This window comes from Nannospalax galili, unplaced genomic scaffold, assembly GCF_000622305.1.
Source record: "Nannospalax galili isolate Female #2095 unplaced genomic scaffold, S.galili_v1.0 scaffold768, whole genome shotgun sequence".
NCBI lineage: Eukaryota > Metazoa > Chordata > Mammalia > Rodentia > Spalacidae > Nannospalax > Nannospalax galili.
In genome coordinates this window covers 8,412,777-8,430,574 of record NW_008360317.1, presented here as the reverse complement: position 1 = coordinate 8,430,574, position 17,798 = coordinate 8,412,777, and the positions used below count along the sequence as shown (strand labels likewise).

The following is a 17,798-nucleotide window of genomic DNA, read 5'->3' as shown; positions in this document are numbered from 1 at the left end:
AAACAAGCAAAAAACCCCCTATCTGGTTGCATAAATTTAGTCATTAAGAATTCACTGCTGGCACACTTGGTGATACATGCCTAGGATCAGGGAGGCTGAGGCAGGAGGATTGGCAGCTTGAGGCTAGCCTGGGCTACAGTGAGACGCTGTCTCAAAACATTGAAAAGCTAAAAAAGAAAAAAAGTTCTAATGGGCTTTGGCCAATTTAAGAATCACAGGAGAGGACTCAGCCACTTGATGGGGGGGGGGTACTTCCTTTATTTTTTTAGCTTTCTTTCCCTCTTCATCTTAAAATAAAAGAAAACTTGCCTCATAATTTTTCAAATCTATTTTATGTATATTTTAGTGCATGTATTTTACATAATGTTTCATATGTATATGTGTTTAATCTATTCACTGTTCTTTCTGACTTGTAAAAGTTATCTATTATCAGCCCCACTTTCAGATAATGAAACTAAGTTTCACATAAATAGTACGTGGCATTGAAATCCATGAGGTATGGAAGTGAATATTTATTTAGAATAACAAATCATAAAAATAAAATGTTTTTTGTCTTTTTGAGACAGGGTCTCCCTGTGGCTCCAGCTGTCCTGGAACTCACTATGTAGATCAGGCTGGCCTCGAACTCACTAAGATCTACCTGCCTCTGCCTCTGCCTCCCAAGTGCTGGGATTAAAGGCATGCGCCACCACACCCGGCAAAAATAACAAAATGTTTAAAGCTGACAAATGTGAACATCTCAAAATCCAAAAACTGTATTAACTACCTAATATACTTTTGTAAGACTTTTTTCCACATTGAAAAACTGTGATAGACTGGTGAGTTGGCTCAGTGGGTGGTGCTTGCTACCAAGTCTGACAACCTGTATTCAATCCCTAGGACCTACTTGGTTCAAGGAGAGAACCAACTCCTGTAAGCTCCTCTGACTTCCATATGCAAGTGTGACCTCCACATATGTGCGAGTGTCCCCTCCACACCCAACACACACAAAATAAATATTTGAACATATATTCCATAAAATTTGCCATTTATAAATGTTTACAAGTATGCTTTGGGGACATTAAATACTTTTACCTCTATGTGTGGCCATCTCTGTCGTCCAGTTGCAGAATTTTTTTCATCAACCAAACTGAAGCTCTATACTTACTAGACAGTAATTCCCCCTGGTCCTCCCCACAGTCCCTAGAAAGTATTGTCCTGTCCTATTTCTGTCTCTAGGAAGCTGAGCTGCATAACATTTTTCACTTTGTGACTTACTCATCTCACTAAGTCTAAGGTCTTCAAGATCCATCTATGCTGTAGCATGTACCATGATTTTCCTCCTTTTAAAAAGTCTCAGTGATGTTCATCGTATGGCCGTTTATCCATCCTTATTCATTGATGGGAACTTGGGTTGTTTCTACCTCTTGGCTCTTCTGACTAATGCTTTATTCACATGGGTTTACAAGCATGTGTGCCCCCGCTGGCACTTCTTTTGGGTGCATACCCAGAGGTCAGGTTTCTGGATCACAAATTTTAATTTGGTGAATAGTCACACTGTACACTCCCACCACTGAACACTTCCACACATAAGCAAGTGTTCTAGTCTCCCCACATCGTTGCCAAAAACTGTTATCTTCTGGGATTTTGTTTTTGTCGAAAATAATATCCAGCTTAATGTCTGAAGTGATTCCTATAGGAAGACTTTCAGTATTTCCTTTATCACAGTAGTTTGGATTCATGAAATATGTGACTTCGCATAGAGTCAATATGTGTGGTTTTGTTACAGTATCCTGCAAACCCTATAAACACATGACTCTCGTACAAACGGAAAAGCTAAGCTGCATCCAGTTTGTAGTCTTTGTGTCATGAATGTATTCCAGAGGAGAGGACGTGTTCAGACGTAGTTTTGTTGAGAAGCAACTTATCAACAGAAAGCTTCACATATTCAGTGATAGTAGATTTCCCCTGTACCTCCACGACGAGACTATCGCACAGCGGACAGTGAACACAATTTTGGAAGCCATTTTATAGAAGAGTAGGTGGTGATGACTTAGCTCCACAGATTCATCATACTGACCCAAATGAAAGGTATTCCTACTCCCCTTACCTCTAGCAGGATCCCCCAGTCCTGTGCTAACAGTAGTGGAGATGTGAATGATCTTTTTCCTATTCATCTGTGGAGTTCCTTATATATGCTGGATCCAAGCCCTTTACATATTATATCTACTACAGATCTAACACTGTGTTTTGGTTTTTCACCCTCTCAGTTCTGTTTTTGATAAACAGAAGTTCTTAATGTTAACAGAGTTCAACTTACCTTTTTTCCATGTGGTTAAGCAATTTTGGCAAGCTACTTAAGAAAAAATTTCCCTACCTTGAAACCAGGAAGATATTTTCCTGTTCTCTTCAAGCAATTTTGTTGTTTTTGTTTTTATAGTTAGGTAATTAATCTATGTAATCTATGTGCAATTGATTTTTTTTTTTTTTTTTGTGGTACGGGATGGAACTCGGGCCCTGCACATGGGAAACAAGCTCTCTACCAAGGAGCCAGGCTCCCACCTTTGCAACTGCTTATGTGTAGTATGCACAGTAGAATCCAAGACAACATCCTCTCAAATCTCTCCTTTTTTCAGTCCCTTAGATTGCCTCGGTGCTGATAACCAGTCCACCATTCCAACTCTGCAAGACAAGACAGGTGTGAGAATTCTCACTGGGCTGAAAAAACAGGAAACCAGTAGATGTCTCATGCAAGGCCTACCTGAACCAGCGCCAGGAAGTGAACTTAGTGTCTGCAGCAGAGTCTGGGTGTACTCAGCACAGGTCTAGATGGCAGATGAGAGGTTCTACCTGCTTTCGGGGTTCCATCCTGAAGGTAGCAACTGAATGTAATGTGGTCTTACCAGCATGGCTGAAAATACCACAGTGGACTGGGGTGTCTTTCTTTATCCCACCATAGCTAGGCAGGTCCCTCAAAGGTGAGCCCCAAGGAGACATCCCAGAATCCTCTCAGTGACATGCTGAAGCCCCACCTGAGAACACTTAAGATTCCCACTGCCCTATCCCACTCTTCCTGTTAGATCAACCAGCTTGCTGCTAGGGGGAACCAGATGTTTGAAGCCCCAGTTGGCTAGAAGGCCCCTCCTAAAGGGCTGAGTACCTGGCACTGGGTTGGGGGGAGGCAGGAAGAGAGAGGGAGAAAATCAGACAAAGGAAGACCACCATAAAACCAGCAGCATGTCTGTAATCACCAGAGCCCTTTGTTTAGAGCAGTTTTAAACAAGTTGCGATGCCTTGCAAGGGGAGGCCATAAACCCAAGGGAAAATAAAAGTGTTTACAGCACGGGGGACCCAGGTGCGGGTTCGTTTGGCCAGATCAATGGGGAAAGTGGTGGCTGGGGTGGGCCGACTGGGCTGGGAATAGGCTTTCTCCCGGAGCAGCTCTCAACATCACAGACGCCTATGCGGATGGGGGAGGAGCGCCCCTCCCCCGCCCGCTTCAGGCATCGCAGGACAATCCCACATTCCAACCTGGGGGAGGCAAGAGGGCTGGTGTCCGGGCCTCCGGGCTTGTAGGGAGCCACCCCCTAGGTCAGCCTCTCTATACTGCAAATTCCTTTATAATGGACTTGAGGCTGAGGACAGCTGCTTCTCTAAGCGTTTCCTAGGTCCAGCTTATCAGCTGGGAAGGGTCAGCAGAGGCGTTTAACCTGGGGGAAGAGCGTTCTTCCGGGAGCTTCTGGTGGGGAGGGGAAGGCAGATGTTCTGCAAAGCAGAGCGTGACCCTCTATGATGTCCGGAAGGCCTGGCTTGGGCAGTGTGCACACACCTGCTGTTTATCAAAGATGCTTGCTTAAGCTTCCCACGGTCCTTGATTCACTCAATACATTTAACCTGCACCTATTTTAGGCCAGCCATCCCAGGGAAGGGGCCACAGACATACAGGATAAGGTTTGGGTTTGAGAAGCAAGGTGATTGGAGCTAGTGATAATACTTCTGGGACCTGAAAACACATAGATGCTCACATTGTAAAGCTGATTCATTCTCTCCAGGAATATGTGTGCCTATGCAATGTGACACCCTTGGAGAAGAGCAATTCGGGGTAAATCCATGATTCTCTGACATGTGTCATGCTTAGCTGATGTCATCATGGTGTCACTTGTTTGTGCTTCTTGGGAAAGGCTGCCAGAATTTATTTGTGTGTGTGTGTGTGGGGGGGTGCATCACACTAAGATCACATCCATGCTAAGAAAAAGAAGTAAACAGAGGCATGAGGACAAGGAACTGGTAGGTCCCTTTTGTTCTTCAAATATCTGTGTGACTTTTGAGTTTGAAACACTTCTCAGTGGTAGAGCTAGATGCCCCCCTCCCAAGATTGTGACAGTCAAATTCTGAATTCTCAGATCCACTTTGCCAGCTAAAGCAAAGGCTCTGTTCTATGATATGCTTCCCTTTTGTCCTTCAAATATCTGTGTGACTTTTGAGCTTGAAACACTTCTCAGTGGTAGAGCTGGGTGGCCCCCTCCCCAAGATTGTGACAGTCAAATTCTGAATTCTCAGATCCACTTTGCCAGCTAAAGCAAAGACTCTGTTCTATGATATGCTTCCTCCACATAAGAGGATCAGAAAACAAGTAAAGGCCTCATTCCATCTTCCAAATGCCTTTTCTATCATCTGGACATGTCCTCCTGTTGCAACATCTGCCGAGAGCACCCTCCACATGAAGGCCCAGGGTTCAGGCAAGACATGCTGGGACAGGTGCCCTCAAAGCTGGGGTGGGGGTTGGGGGGTGGAGGTGGTGAAAGGGAGAGAAGAGAGAGGGGAGGTGGGGATGAAAGAGAGAATAGAAGAGGATAGAGGAGAGAGGACAAGAGGAGGAGGAACCAGGAAAACAGGGAAGGAGAAGGAGAGAGCATGCTCAGAAGAGTCAGAGACAGAGGCAAGTGGGAAGCAGAAAGAAAAAGAAAGTGCAGTTTCTAGAAGATTAAAACAAAACTGAGTTTTGTAGGTACCTGCAGCAGTAAAGCAGTTTGAGTGCTGCTGGCTGCAATCTGCTTGCCCTAGAAGTGAGAGATCTGTTATAGAAGATGCCCCATGGCTTTTCTGTTCTTCACACCCCGCAGGCCTTGGTCATTCCTTTATTCAACAGTACTTAACTGTGGGAGGCCAACTATGTGCTAGGCCAGGTATAGTACTAGGGAGCCAGAGAGCATCCTGTGTGTGCCAAGGGGTCATCCTATTACCCACTGAACCTCTGCTTCCGTGTGCCTTTTCTCAACTACTCAGAGGCTAGAAAATTCTTTTTCTTTTCTTTTTCTTTTTTCTTTACAAAGATGGGTTTTATTTTATGTTTAATTGTTTAATATTTTCAACTAGCATGCAAAGTAATGCGTTTCACTATGGCATTTCTATATATGTGTTCTAATTGGTTAGGATATTTTAGAAAATAAAAGGTTCTAGAAAGATGGCTCAGCGGTTAAAAGCACTGGCTGCTCTTGCAGAGAACTGGCTTTTGTTCCCAACACCCACAGGGGCGCTAACAACCCTCAGTAACTCCAGTTCCAGGGGATCCAATGCCATCTTCTGGCTTCTTTGGGCATTGCATGCCTTCAGTGTACTTGCAGGCAAAACATACACACATAAAATAAAAATAAGGGCTGGAGAAATGGCTCAGTGGCTGTTCTTGCAGAGGACCCAGGTTCATTTCCCAGCACCCACATGGCAGCTAACAACTGTCTTAACTCCAGTTCCAGGGAATCGGACGCCCTCCTCTGACCTCCTCAGGCATTGCATGACATGAATGCACTCACATACATGCAGGTAATATGCTCATACATGTAAAATAAAAATAATAAATAAAACGTTAAAAAACAAAAATAAGGAAATGAATTCACCTTTAAATGCTTACATATTTATGAGAACTTGAGGTAATCCACACTTTTAAACTATATGTGTCTTCATAGAAAACTGGTGGCAGATAATAAACATTGTTCTCTATTTTCTCTCTTTTTTAATATTTTATTGTTTTTATAGTATGTGTATGAATGTATTGCTTGCATGTATGTAAGTGTACCCATGTCATGAAATGCCCATGGAGGTCAGAAGAGGGTATCCAGATCCCCTGGAACTGGAGTTACAGATGACAGTTGGTTGCCGTGTGAGTGCTGGAATTTGAACCCAGATCCTCTGCAAGAGCAGCCAGTGTCCTTAACCGCTGAACCATCTCTCCAGCCCCTCTACTTTATTTTCTACACAGTAGCAAATCCCAGGGCTCAGGATTGTGCAGAGCCAGTCCTCATTCCTTTGCAGCTGCACTGTGTAAAAGCTCTGTCATCTAATTGATTAGTTTATTGTTTATATGCATCATTTTCAGACTTTTGCTTTTGCAAATGATGCGTATATTTTTTCATATTTTGGCAATATGCCTTTGGGAAAGATCTGGGAGAGAAATCACTGAGTTGAAAGGCAAATGACTTTTCTAGAAGTCCCATCCCCCACCACTCTGCTGTACATACCAACCACATCTTTCCCTACAGCCTGGCCAGCACTGGTTCTTGAAGTGTAGTTAGGTGGCCCACAAAGAAGCCAACTCTGTAATTTCACTTTGCGTGTCTCCCTGTGTGAGTGGATGAAACTTTTTATGTGATTGAAAGCTACTTGTTTTTCTCCTATGAACTGTCTTCTAATTCCTTGTCCATTTTTCCATAGGTTAGGATATGACTGTAAGTATTTTCCCTAAATTATCTTTTGTCTTTTTACCTTGTAATGCCATGTAAAAGTATTTCATTGGTGTTTTGTACAACCCCCTATTACTTCTGGTTCTGAAACATAGGAGGAAGAGCCCCTCATTTCTGGTTTAGAGATCTGAGATGCCTTCTTTACAGTGTACTAGGTTCCTGTGTGCGGTTGGGTGCATTCCTGAACTTACTCTTCTGCTTCATCATTCTGTCTATTGTGGGCCAATATTTAACTACTTTAATTCTAGAAGTTTTATAATCTATGCTAATGTGTGCTATTATCTCTTTTCTTTGCTGTAGAGGGGGGCCTTTGCTAATTATTCTTGCTTGTATAAGAGACATAGCTTTAAAGTTTTGAGCAGTTACCCTGTTGTAATATATGGATCTTTGACTCTTTTTTTGAACCCTCATTCAGAAAAAAATTCTTTTTAAAAAAGTTTACATCAAAGCTAAATAAATGCCTATCTGTATACTTGATGAAATTAATTATCTTTTTTACATGTTTGATAAGACACATAGTGATACAGCCACAGATTAAATAATGATTTATATTTGTTTCCAAGTATTCCTAGTGGGGCGTGAACAAAAGACAAAGACAAATTGTCTATCATTGAAACCAGGTGGTGGGTGGCTGGGATTCAGTTCACCATTCTATTTACATTGCATATGTCTAAAAATTCCCACAATTAAAAGCCTATAAAAGCAAAGGGGACTCGTGTTCTAAAGCACTTGAAATATGGAGCAATCACGTTATCTGAGTTAGCAAGGAGGGGACTCTGTGCAATGAGGCCATTTGAGTCAGAACAGGGTACAGAGGCCAGACAAGTACTCATAGTGACCACAGGGCCATACCTCGGCTCAGGGCCAGGGGATTTGCTGATCACTTTCTCCATTAAACATTTACCTGAGCTGAACTGTATCCTTTTGTGAGACTTACAGAAAAGTGTAAGTTTCCTTTGAGTATTTATTACTTGTGCTCAGTGTAACTGTATCCAGACTTATAAGCCAAGTGAGTTTTTGAAAAGTTGGATTACAGTTTAAGTTTTGCCAATGTTAGCTTAGCAGACTGTTCGGGATTTGATTCTGGTGGTCCTCAAGGCTTTTTAAGTGTTTAAAAAGGTCAAGATACATGAATGTCACTTTTACAGAGTTCCTTTTCTATTTATGTAGTATGGTTTTTTAAAGATAAATTTTCTAGATTGCAGGCATGAGCTCTTTTAATGTGCCCTTTCCACTCTTTAGCACTTAATAAGATGGATTTTGTTTGGTGTTTAAAACTTGTACCTGGTCCTGCAACTTGGTACCATTCGTTGCCAGCTGAAGGGATCTGCCAGTTGCTGGATGTTGTCGTCTTGGGTAATTGCTCAGCATAAAGATGACTAAGCTTTATCAGGTAACTGATGAGTATTACAAAAGCAACGCTGGTGCACCAAATCAAAGAGCACATGCATGTTATTTAGTAACTAGGTTGCTATAGGACATGGGCAAAAGTATTAAAATAAGACTCTAGGGGGCTGAAGAGATTGATGGCTCAGTGGTTAAAAGCACTAGCTGCTCTTACAGAGGATCAGCTCCCAGCACCTACATGGCAGCCAACAATGGTTCCTAACCACAGTTCCAGGGGCTCTGACACTGTCTTTTGGCCTTCGAGGGCATTGTGGTGCACTTATATACAAGTATGCAAAACACTCATATACATATATTTTTAAAATTAAATTAAAAATAAATAATAAAGACTCCAGTAGTCATTAGGAGAAACTGAAATGTATAAAACAGTGAAGCATCAGAGACATGGTCATCACCAGAGCAGAGACAAAGTGGCTGTCGTAGCAGGAAGGGATTGAATGGGAAGGGACATCCTGAAACATCCAGGGCTAGAAATGTCTTATTTCTTGGCTTGGTTGGTGAATGACAAATGGCACATATTGAAACTATTATTAAACTGAACATTTGAGACCTGCCATCTTCCTGGTATGCTTGGAACTGCCACTGTGCTCCATCTGTACTCTCAATATGGGACTCTGCAGTGGCCTCTGTCCCCCTGTGAAACACTGCTTAATGGAGAGCCACAGGGAGGATGCTGGATGCTCTCAAAGTCTGAAATGGGTCCCTATACACAGCCAGAACTATTAAAAAGATCAAGATGCATGAATATCACTTTTACAGAGTTCCTTTTCTATTTACGTAGTATGGTTTTTTAAAGATAAATTTTCTAGATTGCAGGCATGAGCTCTTTTAATGTGCCCTTTTAATGTATTGGTGTACAAGGTGGCGCCTGAGGAATCTCAAGATGTAGAGAGCAAAAGAGACTTGGAGACAAGTGCAGAGATGTTGAGAGACAGGGATGGCAAGATGCTCCAGTAGATAGCAGGTCACAGTTAGGGCTTCATACTAGGCCCTGGAAGGGTCTCTCACTGAACTTGGAGCTCCCTCGATCCTCCTGCCTCCACCTCCTCAGTGCTGGGATAACAGGTATGCACTGGCTTTTATGTGGGTGCTGGGGATCTGAACTTGGGTCCTTATGCTTGTGCAGCAAGCTTTTTACTGACTAAGCCATCTCCTAATTGAGAACTTTAAGAACCAGGTCTTATGCAGGTAACAACGGATGGTGTGAGTTCATGGGTGCAATAGTCATGTCATGTCCAGAAGAGTGTGTTCACTGCCTCTTGCCCATCCTCCTGCTCTTACACTCTCCCCTCACCCTCCCATGATGTCCCCTAAGTTTTGGGGATCAGGGTGATGTGGATATCCTATTTAAGGAAGTTAAATCTTTTTAACATCTAACAAATTGTCTGGTAGCGTTGTTTATACAATGCCGAGATAACATTTCTCCCATAAATTTAAAACAACTAATTTATTAGGTTTTTTTACATTTTAAGAATTATAATTAGGACTGAAAAATAACTGAACATTTGTTGAAATGTACTTTTCTAAAGATGTTTTACAATCTCAGTTTATAGAGTTAAAATTTAGAAGGTTGATGAAAGGTTCATTGCTGTGTGTATGTGTGTGTCATGCACCAGCACACATGCCATGACATGTGGAAGTCAGAGAACAACTTTATGGACTCAGTTCTCTCCTACCTTTATGTGGGTTCCGGGGATCAAACTCAGGTCTCCAGGCTTACATAGTGGCGGACACATTTACCCTCCGAGCCATCTTGCCAGTTCCTGAAAGAGCTTTTAGTTTACAGGAGACGTTTTCTCCCTGTATTGCCTGCAAATAAAAATGCATCTTTTCTGAAGCAGCAGCTAAGGACATAACTGTAAAATTTCCCCGAGGCAGCCCATCCTGCTTACTGAAGGGATGTTGGAGAAACAAGAGCTCAGGAAGTAGGCCATCTCGCTGTACTCGGTGCAAGGGTTTTTGCTCAATCACTGGCTTGGAAATATACATCTGAGTGTTCATGGTAACTCATTATTTGTTAAAGGAAAACAGCATGGAGGAAATAATAACTCATAGAGAGGGATGAAGATGGTTTAAAAAAAACCCAAAGTATATTGCATTGTTCTCTGCAATAAAATTCTCCTTTACCCTTAGCTGTGCACCTGTAGGCAAAACAAAGGGCACTCTGAGTAAGGAGGAAGGTGACATTTCTGTTACTGCCAGTGCAGCCTCAGAGGTCACAGGTTTGTGGTGGCTCATGTCTTTAATCCCATCCTTTAATCCCAGGCAGAGGGAGGCAGACTAAGGCCAGCCTGGTTTGTATAGGGAGTCCCAGGCCAGCTAGAAGCTACAGGGAGACCCTGTCTCAAAAAGACTAGAATGAAAAGGTGGGGGCAGGATATCCTAGCCATTAACCCAGAACCTACTGTCTGTGTGCTGGATCCTAATGAAAGAGCTGAGTACTGCTCATGGTGGTGTACAAGTGCTGCAAACAGTCCCAAGGACCAGCACAAGGAACAGCTGATGCTGAGGAATCAGAACTAAGGCTGGAAGGAGCTAGATTCCCCATGGTGGGATGGGCTAGTTGCTTCTACATGAAACCAGACAGCTTACTGGCTACACCTCCTGCAAAGCCTGCGAACTCCAAGGACTGGCAGCTTGCTCCTGTTGACAGAGAGGAAGGAACAGGCACACAGTGACACAACAGAGGAAAGGGGATTACAGTGAAAACAGAAATTGTGATGATAGGCAAGAAGCCAAGAAAGTGAAGGGCTTTAATGAACATGCTAATTATAAACCAAGACTAAGATCTGAGCATAACAAACATATACTCAAAATGGAAGATGTTGCAGTCTCCTAATTTTGCATGACTGCCACAGCACTAAAAAGCCTGTGCCATAGCAGCCCCTCAACTCGGTTTCACTCTCTGCTGTTTCAGTCACTTGTAGTCAACTGTCTTGAAGATATTTAATGAAAAATTCCAGAAATAAACAATTCTTGTTTATTCTTTTAATTGTAATGCCTGCATGTGTATAAGTGCACCTATATTGTGCAGTGCCCATGGAGGTCAGAAGAGGGTGTCAGATTCCCTGGAACTGGAGTTATGGATGGATGGTTGTTAGCTGCCATGTAGGTGCTGGGAATTGAACCTAGGTCCTCTGCAAAAGTAGTCAGTCCTCTTAACTGCTGAGCCATCTCTCCAGCCCCCAATTCTAAAGCTTTTAATAACTTCTATAATTATATTGTTAGAATTGTTTTCTTTTATTATCATCATTGTTTTGTTAATGTTAGTCACTGTTCTGGTTTGTTTCTCTGTTGCTGTGACAAAATACTCTGACCACTACCAACCTGGGGAGGAAAGGGTTTATTTAGCTTCTGTCTCCCAGGTCGCAGTTCGTTAGGGAGCCCAAGGTAGGAACTCAGGGCAGGAACCTGGAAGCAGGAGCTGGAGCACAGGCCATGGAAGAATGCTGCTTACTGGCTTGCTCCCCTGGCCCCTGCTCAGCCTGCTTTCTTATGCAACACAGGCCCATCTGCCCAGCGGTAGCACCACCCATACTGGGCTGGGCCCTCCCACATCATTCATCAAGAAGATGCCCCTCAGACATGGCCACAGGCCAGTCCAATAGAGGCAATTCCCCGACTGAGGCTCCCTCAACCCAGGTGTGTCAAGTTGACACTAAAGCTATCCAGCACAGTCACTTAACTTATAAATTAAACTTCTATCACGGTTATGTGTGCATAGGAAAAAACATAGAACATATAGGATTTAGTGGTGTTAACAGTTTTGTTTTGGTTTGGTTTTAGTTTTCAGTTTTTTGTTGTTGTTGCTGTTTTTGACACAGGGTCTCACTGTAGCCTCAGCTGGCCTGGAACTCACTATGTAGACCAGGCTGGCCTCGATTTCATAGCACTCCACCCGACTCTACCTCTCAAGTGCTCAGATTAAAGGCATGTGCCACCATACCCTGCCACATTCACAGTTTTAAGCATCCACTGAGGGTCTTGGATCCCACATTGATGAGGAATAGACACTTGGATTAATGGAGCAAAACAGAAAATCCAGAACAGATCAATATAAATATGTTCAAGGTTGGAAAAGGACCAAAAACAATTCAGTGGCAGAAAGGATCCCCCTTAAAGATGGTGCTAGAGAAGGGGTGTAGCTCAGTGGTAGAATGCTTACCTCACTTCTGCTAAGGCTCTGGGTTCATTCATCAGCTCTGAAATTAAAAAACATGGTACTGGCCCAATAAGAAGGCTCAGCTGGTAAGGGTGCTTGTCACTAAGCAGAACAACTTAAGAGCAATCCCCAGGACCCATGTCGTAGAAGGAGAGAACTGATTACTACAAGTTGTCTTCTGACCTCCACATGTGCCCCCCATCCACATACATACATGGACTTTAAAAGATTTTTTTAATTATTTATTTTTATTTTATGTGTAAGAGTATTTTGTTATAACTCATGCATATAAGTACACATGCATGCAATACCCACAGAGGTCAACAGAGGGCATCAGATCCCCTGAAACTGGAGTCACAGACTGTCATTGCCCACCATATGGGTCCTGGGAACTGAACCTAGACTCTCTACAAAAGCAGCCAGTGTTCTTAATGACTAAATCATTTCTCCTAAAGTGTCCCTAAAAGTTTTCAACAACATCATAGGAAATTTAAAAAAAAAAAAATCTCAACCTGATTCTCACATTTTATACAAAAATCATCTTCAGCCAGGCGTGGTGGCACACTTTAATCCCAGCAGAGGCAGGCAGATCTCTGTGAGTTCAAGGCCAGCCTGGTCTACATGCGAGTTCCAGGCCAGCTGGGGCTTCAGGGAGACCCTGTCTCAGAAAGATCAAAGCAAAACAAAGTCTTCAGATAGCTCATGTAATTAAATATAAAACTGCGAAAACTGCCGGACATAGTGGCGCATGCCTTTAGTCCCAGCACCTCGAAGGCAGAGGCAGGTGAATCTCTATGAGTTCAAGGCCACCCTGGTCTACATAGTGGGTTCCAGGTCAGCTGGGGCTACAGGGAGACTGTCTCTGAAAAAGACAAAAAAACAACGACAACAACAACAACAACAAAAAAAAACCTGTGTGAAACCTTTAGAATGGCTTAAATAAAAAACAGTTCAACCCAAATGCTGGCAAGGATGCAGAGAACCTGGACCACTTACACACTGCTGATGGGATGTGAGATAGCGATATGACCCTGAGAAGTACACGGCAGCTTCCTAAGACGCTTAACTTCCCACTACCATAGGACCCAGCAATTGTATTCCTGGATGTTCAACCCCCAAGTAGTGAAGACTTATGTTCACACAGAAAGCAATATGCAAACATTCATACGGCATTATTTGTAATAGCAAAAGGAATTGCAAACAGCATTGATGTTCCAGTAGTGGGTGAATATGTGAAGTTTTGGAAACTTTATACCATTGAATAGTACTTAGCAATTAAAAAAAATAAAGTGATACCTATAATCACATGCCTGAGTCTCCAGTGAATTATGCTAAATGAAAGAAGCCAGTTCCAAAAGGTTACATAATACAAGATTCTGCTCTAATAGTATTCTTAAATTCTGCTTGTAGAGAATAGATTTAGTGGTTGGGGGGAAGTGACTGACCATAGAATGCCTTCTCTCCCTCCTCTCTCTTTTTTCGGATTTACTCATTTTTATTTTATGTGCACGAATGTTTTGCCTGCAAAGTGCACAATGTGTGTATAGTGCCCTCAGAGACCGAAAGCGGGCATTGGTTCCCCTGGAACTAGTTACAGGCAATTGTGAGCCATCATGTCAGTACTAGGAACCTAACCCCAGGCCCTCTGGCAGAGCAATAAGTGCTCTTAACTGCTAAGCCATCTCTCCAGTTCCACAATATATCTTTAAAAAAAAAAAAAATTTCCAAAACAAAACAGAGAAAAGAGTAATACTGCTTTTTATTCTTGCAAATCTCTTTACTGTCTTGCTTTCTCTTTTGCAAATGTCCTTAACATATAAGTGTTACACACACACACACACACACACACACACACACACACGCACACACACACGCACGCGCGTGCGCACACACCACATACAGATGTACCATTGGAAAAGGCAGCAACTTTGGGGAGTCCCTAAAAATATCTTGGCCTGCTCAAGGACTCTGGGGAACTCTATTTTGGAAACTGCTGATATGAAATTTCTTGGTTTCGTCTGAGTTTTCTCTCCTCAGAGTTGCACTCAAACTGGACTTTTTGTTGAAGTCCTTGATGGAATGGGTAATTTTGGAAAATTTGGGGAATACACAACTGAGAGTAGCATAATGAAGAGAAACTGCTTCATAGCTGGCTTTTTTTCCCAGTACTGTATGTATTTTCTTTTTTAAATTTTTATTTATTATTTTTACTTAATGTATATGAATGTATTACCTACATGTAGATAGGTGCACCCATGTCATGCAGTGCCTGGAGGAGGTCAGAAGAGGGTGTCCTATCTCCTGGAATTGGAGTTATAGATGGTTGTTAGTCATCATGTGGGTGCTGGGAATCAAACCCAGGTCCTCTGTAAGAACAGCCAGTGCTCTTAACCACTGAGCCAACTAGCGCTCTAGCCCACTTGCCTATATTTTCTTAAATGGAAGATGAGGTCTGTTGGCTCAGGAGGCTCCAGCCTTTGGAGGAAATGAACAAGTCTCCAAAGAGCCCTGAGTCAAGCACCCAGGTTATGCAGTCCTGGGAAACAAGCTGTATAAAAGTGGTGTGGTCCATTGAACGGCCTATTAACGAGAGATTAGTTTTGCTTTCCCCTCCCCTTTAAGTCACTGCCTGTGGGTCACCTCTTGGCTCTCTGGGTAATGTGATTAGCTGGGCTGTGGTCACAGGGAGAAGACCACTGCCACAAAGCTCTTTGCTTCTTTGCCGTTCCTCTCCCTCAGGGAAGCAGAGTGTTTATAGCCACAGGGGGCATTGTTAACTCTGGATTTAAATGAAATGGGATATTTATGATGCCCTCCTGCCTCCTCCAACCCAAAAAATGTTGATTCAGGGAGACACTTAGGGAAGAAATAGACAGAAGGCAGATGTGCTGCCTTTCCCAGATGCTGAGCAGATACGCTGCCTTCTCAAGTAGGTAGTTAGCAAGAATCTTTAGTAATCTCACCAGACATTTCATCTGGCTCAAAATCCTCCATCAGAGGGATACAGAGTAAACAAGCATCGCGTTCCTATTTCATGGGTATAACTGTGGTCGCCTCATGTTTATATGCAAGACTGTGTGTGTATACTTATAAAATGCAATAGTGCCTTATTGGACTGTGAATGTCTTTCCATAAATGCTTAATGATTCAATAATGATTTTAAAGGCAATGTATGTTCACTCACCACAAGAAGCAGCTAGTAGAGAATGCAGAACCCCCATTTGTTATCTTTTAATGCAAATTGACACATCTAGTTATTTCTGAGGGACAAATTTTAGTGATTTTGATCATTTAGATTGTGTTACATAGGAAAATGTCCTGGATGGGGAGACTTTTCATGCCCACAATACTGAATTTTTACAAGCTTTGATTTGATGCCAGCAACACACACTTCAGCCTAGATTTGCGAACAGTGGGTAGGGCCTGCTACATGCTCTAAAGACTTGCCCCAGTGCCATGTCCCTCCACAGCCAGAGCTGAGACGCAAATCCAAAAGGGACAGAAAAATGGTGAGAGGGCAGAGTCCTTAAAGGTACATTGGGAGCAGAGAACGCAGCCTTCACCTACAAGGACCAGTTCAGATGTTTCCTTACCTTGGAACAGTGATGGTCAATATTTAACAGCCAGCTCCTAATGGGAATAAACCCTGATTTGTAGTGTTGGTTATTCCTATGCTATAAACAGTCCCATGTGGCTGGTTTTAATCTACCATTCTGACATGGCTGCACTTGAGGTTGGGAAGTGACACACCGATAGGCTCTTGCCCACCAAACACTAGCCTTAGGGCACTATGCATGTGTGTGACTTCTTTCCCCTTAATTTTGAGTTAGATGTCTACATACTTGTCTCTCTGGGGAGACTGTGAACAAGGTGAAGGCAAAGTGTCTAAAGTCCTGGCATCACTTATCTATAGTGCCAGGCATAGCCCCATAACAAAGTCCTTGTAACTGGTCATCCAACTGCATTAGCACTGCTATTTTAAAACTGAAACAAGACAGAGAAGATAAGTATGGCCCCTGAGCAAGGATGACATGCAAATTCACGGGGCATTCTATATTAATTTTTTTTTCTATGACAGAGTCACCAGTATTAGCTCATTTGGTGATGATGAGGATAATAATGAATTAGAGAAATTAATGTATATGTTGAAAGAATAAAATGGTTGATGCCTCAACTGTGCTCATTCTGTGTTGGAAACCAGCCAAGTTTGTTTTCGTGGTCCCTCTCTTGTTCTTCCTGACTCCACAGAGCGTTTCTTCCTGTCTTTTCTCACAGTTTCCTTTGCTTATTAATTATGTGCATATATGCAAATATTTGTAAATGATTCTCAATTGTTAGAGTCCTAGAATTTATTTCACATGCAGTTATCAGTGCCATCTTTCTGCAATATTAATCTTTTGTTAGTTTTCCTTACCAGGGAGCTAGAGGAATCTAAACATCTCAAATCAAATCACAGAATCCTCCCCAACTCTGGAGACCAGACAAGGGAAGAGACAGAAGGGCATTTCTCTCAGGCCCTGCCAGCCTCTGAAGGTTCTCAGGAGGCCACTGGGGAGGTGCCCCCAGGTTCTCCAAGTTACAGGAGGAACCAGGTGCCTAGGAGCTTGGTTTATTATTCCAGCTCAAGCACAGAATTATAAACGCCAGGCAAATTATTTCCCTATAGTCATTCAAAAGACTTCCATGTCTTCCTTTACTTGTCCATAATCTGGGAATAAAAACATTTTTATAGATTTTGGGGTAAACTTCAGTTATGTGAAGTAGTACTTTAAAAGCGTGAGGCATACGGACACAGGAACCTAGAGAAGGAGGCACGCTCTATAAATGGGCAGCCCACACCTTCAGAGAAGGAGGTTCCCGGTAGAGATACTGCACATGAATTGAAGAGGAGAATTGTTTTTCTGTGAACTTTACACCAGTGACCTCATGGCTGATATAGGCCTAGAGCTGATCCAAATATGTCAGACACCATTCACATTAAAATGTTTATTATTTTTTACATGATTGTCTTATTTCCTTTAACAATCCTATCAAACTAGTCCTATTGTCCTCTTTATGCAGGTGATAAAAGCAAGGTCTGGAGAGGTTTCTATGATAGAAAGTCAACAGGAATATCACAGTTGATATTTGCGTTCAACAGAGCTGCCAGAGTCTGTGCCTTTGGGCACTAGGTTATTATCTGCTGCACATGGGGAGATAGGAGGGAGAAACTTGGAAAGCATCTGTCCTTTTTCCTTCCTTCCTTTCTTTCTTTTTTTCTTTCCTTCTTTCTTTGTTTATTGTTTTTTGTTTTTTTTTTTTTTTGAGACAGGGTTTCCCTGTAGCCACAGCTGGCCTAGAAGTCGCTATGTAGACCGAGTTGGTCTTCATCTCACGGAGATCCACCTGCCTCTCTCAATCCTGGCATTGACAAAAGTAAGAAAGTGTGTTCCTTTTTCTTGAAAATCAGCACTCTGGATGAGAGGTAAAAACATTTACAGCATGATCAAAACAAAAGTAATGACCAGAATTTA

The 17,798-nt window shown here is 42.6% G+C and overlaps 1 protein-coding gene and 1 non-coding gene across 2 annotated transcripts in view; both read left to right on the top strand.

The window, feature by feature from the left end:
• The window catches only part of Gtf3a (general transcription factor IIIA), a 59,254-nt gene that overhangs the window by 7,401 nt on the left and 34,055 nt on the right, over positions 1–17,798 (top strand). The window lies entirely within an intron of this gene.
• On the top strand, positions 16,243–16,346 carry LOC115068759. Its single transcript, XR_003848102.1, has one exon. It is a non-coding gene; the product is annotated as a U6 spliceosomal RNA (small nuclear RNA).